Source organism: Sceloporus occidentalis, unplaced genomic scaffold (genome assembly GCF_023333645.1).
Source record: "Sceloporus occidentalis isolate IW3139 unplaced genomic scaffold, rSceOcc1.0.p SCAF_37, whole genome shotgun sequence".
In the NCBI taxonomy this organism is placed as follows: Eukaryota; Metazoa; Chordata; class Lepidosauria; order Squamata; family Phrynosomatidae; genus Sceloporus; species Sceloporus occidentalis.
Genome location: NW_028317017.1, coordinates 1,974,104 through 1,980,269, shown reverse-complemented (window position 1 = coordinate 1,980,269; position 6,166 = coordinate 1,974,104).

Sequence of the window (6,166 nt, the reverse complement as noted above, 5' to 3'; positions counted from 1 at the left end):
CCAGCCACATGGTTTCGACTTTCCTGCACAGCCATTCTATAGCCTCCATCTACTCCTGTGCCCTGAGTTTTCTTGACCCCTCACTGCACTGATTTTTCCTGTATATACTTTTTGTACCTTCATCTTTCTTCACACCGCCTCTTGTCCTCCTGCATGCCACCAGCAGTCCCTGCATTCCCTCATCAAATTTACATGTAACTGCTGTTCCTGTTTACCCAGAATCCCCCTGATGCCATAATGTTGTGTTCCATCCTCTCTCTCATAGGAAATGATTTCATTGGAGGTCCCTGTATAATCTGCGTCCTGTGACGGGATCACAAGACACACCCGGGAATGAGTCTGTGCATCATTTGAATGGTGTTGAGCATTTTCTATGGCCACAGCTTTCAGCTAAGCCCTCCAGGTTTCAACTCAACTCCCAGACACAGAAAACCCAACCATTGCCCTTTCACAAGCTGTCTACTTTGCAACCATTTGGAGACAACGTTTTGGGGCTGTATTTATTCAGCATTGCCTTTCGCAGAAGTAGGGATTTTATTTTCGCAAAGTGTTGGCGATGAAACTATACACTTGTTCTTTAATAAACCCTCTGGGTCTTGGGGGACATTTTTTGGCAACAGACTTCTAGTTAAAAGTTGTTTTGAAAGTTACAGAATGATACATTTGTTTTTGTCTTGTTAATGCACTCCATCACTCATCTCTATAACGTCTGTGGACTTCCTTCTTGACACATCCTCAGGCATAAACTCTTCCAAATATCAAAAGTTAAACCGGCATAGTTCACCTCCAAAGTTATCAACGTTTTTTTTTTTTTGTTTTTTTTTACTTGGGATGAGATCTACTGGACTCAACAAGGTATATAGTTCTGTGTTTGTCACTTATTAGGAATGACCGCTTGGAGCTGGTGTTTCGGTTGCCTTAATTTCATCACTTTTCCTGCAGTGGCACCCGGATTTGGTAGATGTTAGGCCAAAAGGTTCAAAGGGCCAAAATATATCCCTAGGTTAACAGCAGGGATCACAGCTTCCTGTAACATAGGACAGATGAAGACATAATAGCAGCTCTCCTGCTTGGTGTAGAGCTACAACTCTTGTGATCCTAGATCAGCATATGTCTGGCTGAGGATCATGAGGACTGCGTTTCAGCAATATCTAGCTAGCTGTTGGTTGGCTACCTCCAATGCAGATGTCCAGGTGTTAAACACTGTGCTGCCAGAACAGTAGTAATGTTGTATGTGCTATATTTTATTGCTGCTCACGTTGGCGGTACAGAAGTTAACATTGTCTTGGGATGTTTCCATTTCCTGCTCATCACTTGTTTTAACCAGAGAGCTCTTAAATTAAAATTTTAACCTGTTTTCCTACTCTCCAATTTTCTTGTGGAGGGTTCAAGTAAATTGACCACACGAAGAAGAGATATCACAACTGTGATGTCATAGCTGGCTTCTGTAAAAGCTCATGACTGTGCATAATGTACATAACCCTGTTACTTTGTTCTTTTGTAAGACACTAATCTTAAATATTGAAAATACTTCACTTCTGCATTTTAGATCTGTTTAACCACTAATTGGTCCCAAAATACAATGTATGCATTTAACTGACCACGTAAGTATATATGTGTGTATATTAGATATCCCAGTACACACACCCTCGCATTCTCTCATAGATATGCGAGGGAGGTCCAACACATCTACAGATCTTTTGTTAAAAATGTTAGGTCTTGTTTGTTTTAAAATATGCTCAGCACATTGTCGGGTCCCATAACTGCAGTAGTTGGGTTATTGCATGTCAAGATGAAAAGAAAAAAAAAATGTTCACTAGTTAAGCAAAAAAGAAAAAAATAGTTGTATATGAGCAAACAATGAATTGCCCAGAATAAAACAATATACTAATGTGAAAGAAGGGTTTATTGTGGATTGTAATCCAGTAACTTTGGCCTGGTATAATATTTTAAATATGTTGTCACCAGACCCCCCCCCCCCGATTGCTGATTGGACATTGTTACCTTGTTTATCACCCAGTGACTCCCAACTGTGTTCAAGTTGCTGATCTGAACACCTAAATCAGTTGCCAGCAGCTACTCCTCTTTATGCAGGTCATTGGTCCTCCGACAACCCTTTAAACAGCTCCTAACTACAATAACCCATTTCCCTTTTTCATAAAAGGGCGCTGTTTTTGTTTTTTTTTTAATGTTACTTTTGTTTCGTTCAGCTCTTTAGGTTATTTTTTCTTTTGTTTCCCGGAGAATAGTAATGCAGATCTTGAAATCCCAAGAAAGATATGCAACACTTGAAACGGCCTCTCACTCTAAGAGCTTTTGTTTTATTTTTAAAGTAAACATTTGTTTTCCACAAGTTGCACCCCCTCCCCCCATTGGGGGTTGCATGGAGAAAGTTGTGTTGAAAATACAAAACGGGAGGAAAAAATGTATTTAACCCTTTCTGGATGTTTTCCAATAAAGTTTTTTTTTTTGTATTGCTTTGTTGTACAAAGAACTGATTGTATACAGAATGTTCTCACTCACTCAAAGTTGAAGGTGGAATTGATAATACAATTCTGCAGTTACTCTCCTCACCTTTCATACATGTCTGTATAAAGATGTAACGTATATTTGTTATGTAGCAATTTCTTTTTTCCAAAAAAGGATTTAAAGTTGATTTTTTTTTTCTGTTCTTTTTTTGCAGTTATAAAAAATGCATACTTTGTCTATAATTTCAGTAAATGTCTTCTGCCTACGTGCGGTACGTGACGGCTTAATGGTATTACAAGTGAAGTACAGTGTGATATGAGTGCAGATGATATGTTACATAATGGTAGCTTTATTAACAAACATCAAGAATAAAGGCGGGGTTTAGTGCCTGAGGATACCTTAAAATACCTAAAAATGCCCACTTTGATGATCGGGTTCACCGTTCAATGTCAGTGGCCTGATTTGATTTTACAGATTTATATTTTATTTTTAAAAATTTCTAACCTAATTATCTGATTAATTACTCTTTAGGCTTCTGATCATTGATCAGGCTCATGATCAGCAGCCAGGGACCTAATCTGGGGATGCATATTATACACTAGTAGAAAATACAGGTAAGTTATGACTGACCTCCACATGGGTCATACCAAATGTATCAAATCTCCGTATTTAAATATGTCTGTTTCTCTATAGAAGAACTGTTCTTGCGTGATTGTTATCCCTGTCCATTTCCTATTAACACAAAGATAAGATAGGCAACTCCTGTCTTTGTAGTAAGAAAGGATATACCAAACATAAATGTTTAACCCCTTAATGACCGGTGATGCAAAAAGAATCAGTTAACGACCAATGTCGTGCCTGGCATGTCATGGCATTAAACAGGCTTGGAAAGCGATCTAAGATTGCTTTCTTCAATTAAACGGTGTTGCTGTAATGCCTTGATGTTGAGGTATTCAGCCACACTCTACGAGCCCCATGTGGCCCCTCCCTCAGGAATCTACGGCCGCCATACAGTGTAGACGCCTGATTTAAAAGACCTTAGGAGGCAGTCAATGATCGCCTCCTAAGGTTAAACCGTATCACTGTGTGGACTCACCCCAGGACGCGCTGTGAGAGCAGTCACATGCGCCACTTGCAAGATAGTGGCATCCTTTACAAAATAAGTTATTGAGAGGGTCTTTCTAGACCCTGCAGAGAACTCTGGGCTCCCCTTGCATTTTGAATACAGGTATGATAAAAATGAAATCTAAAGAAAGCTCTTCTTTGGAAAAGAGAGAAAAAAACCCAATATATACCCTGTGCGGATACACTAAATGGGAGAGGTAAAAATTACAGCTGAACACGAGGACCACAAAAGTGTTAAAACTAAGAATGCAAATGCAAACATATATCTGTTGGAAAATCTTCAAAGGGAAAGAAAGGACTACAGTTCTGTCTAGAGCTCAGGCCAACAGTAGGCATCTGTGTTATTTCCAGGTTTTGGATAAAAGGCTTTAAAAAAAAAAACACAAAAAAAACCCTTTATTGGTAACCTTCACATTTCCCGATGCCTTCAAAACAAATGGGCAGAAATAGGTTCCTTATTGAATAGGGAACTTTACAGATCTCTGGTCAACCCTCATCTAGATAATTGTGTACAATTCTGGAGACCCCATTTCTAGAAGGATATGGACATTTTGGAAAGAGTTCAAAGGAGGGCTAGTAAAGTGGTGAAAGGGTTGCAGGTTAACAACTATAAGGAAAGGCTAAAGGATTGCAATATTTATAGCTTGGAAGTGAAGGAGCAGATGTGATATACAGAATGAAATGTTTATTTCAAAGGATGGGAAATGTTAGAACAGCTCATAATCGAATAATTAGAGGGTTCGAGGTAATGTAAGCATGTTCCAATTTACTGAGAAGGTGGTAGAGCGGAAGTGATAAAGGCTGAACTTGTAAGAGGCTTCAAACACGCATGGGATAGGCATATGGCTATTTAGACCCGAGTCCATAATTTTGTCCAGAAACCCCTGACGTAGCCAAATCATGGGCTGCTGCCTATGCAGGACGACTTGCGTGTGTAGGAAGAGATCATTAAGGACTCAGCAAGTGTATCCCAAAGATAACTAAAGAGTTGAAGATAAGTATTCCTGCCAAGATCAGCAGGATCAAAACACTATGGGATCCAGGAAGGTCCTAGTATTTTCTGCTGTAATGCCATTAATATACATTTACCATCTTATGACACTGCTGCATTTGTAGTCACTGAGCGCTTTGGTATGACCCATTCTACTATCAGTGTTTGTCTATGGCGATGGCTGCCTATGTCAGCAATGAGTTATATAGGTTGTCGATAATCACACTAAATATTCCCTGTAGTGGGCAAGATTTAAAATTTTTAGTAAAGGATATATATGCGCTTTAAGTCACACACAGCCACTTTTACCATTTGAGTGATGGGGGGTGGGGTAGTTTTTCATTATTTAGCCATAGTAATAATTTAGATAACCACTTTATAAACAGCTTACATGTAACCTTGGGGTATATGTATGTGTTCTAACTATTATTCCCCCATATATACCAAGCTAAATCATAAACGTATCAACTATTTAAAAACAAAAAAAATGCGCACACATCCATCCTGTGTCGGTGTCGCACTAATGCAAGAATGATGCAGATAAAGCATACATAAAAAGTTGGTAAATTCCATAATAACTTTAAGAAACAAAGTAATATATACATAAGATACACTTTTCCAGTCTTATGGCATTACTTTTGCATCACCAGCTTTTTAGATGAGGGAGATGGGAGTTGATGATAAACGCTTCGCCTGTTCTTGTTTATCAAAATATTTGTGTATATTTGTTCTTTTTTATGGGGAAGGGGGTTTGACATGGAGACACCTATGACATCACAGAGAATGAACCCTGCATGTTAACTATCTGACACAATGGATAAGCTGGCAACCTACTAGCACATTTATTTTCCACAGTTTGCGGTGGCGTACTTTTATCTCACACTGGCAAACAGATCAATTAGCAGCTTTCTCTTCGCTATTACAGGAAACTCGCATAAGCTTTTCCTCTTTAAAGCAGAAGTCCCACCAGACTTTTTTTTTCATTTACTAGTATCAGATTAAAAATACATTTCAAAGATATTTTACAGTCCTAGTCTTTGTGTAATGTAATGTTTTCAGGCAGTGGAGACATAAAGCCATGCGTATGCTTTCTAGCTCTATCTTAGCCTAGTCTACTAGATAAACCCCGACTCCTTTTCATGCTGCCAATAGTCCTTGTTTTAGTGTGACAATCTTAATTTTTGTGCTCTGTCCCCCTTTTGAAGGCAGTGGGTTTAATGAAAGTTTCCCTCTCAAATAGATTTTATCAAGTAACACATGGGCCTCCTGGTGAAGCAATTTCATGTTTTATTTGCATCACATCCCCCTGGTGATTAGTGAACCAAATCTCTTGACTACTGTGTCTACCTAATGAGCACCAGATGGCAGCACAATTGCACATCACGTATATGACTGCAAAGCCCTTTAATTCTACACAGCCTTTTTATTCCTTGGAGGTGGGGCTAATTACAGATTTACTAACTAAACAAAGTAAAGGGGGCAAACTACTTAGGATGTTCTAAGTTTACAAAGACTTTTAGAACTTGCTATTTTTTGTGCGTCTTCTGGCTGCGGGTTTGCGACTGTGTGCCGATGTAGATG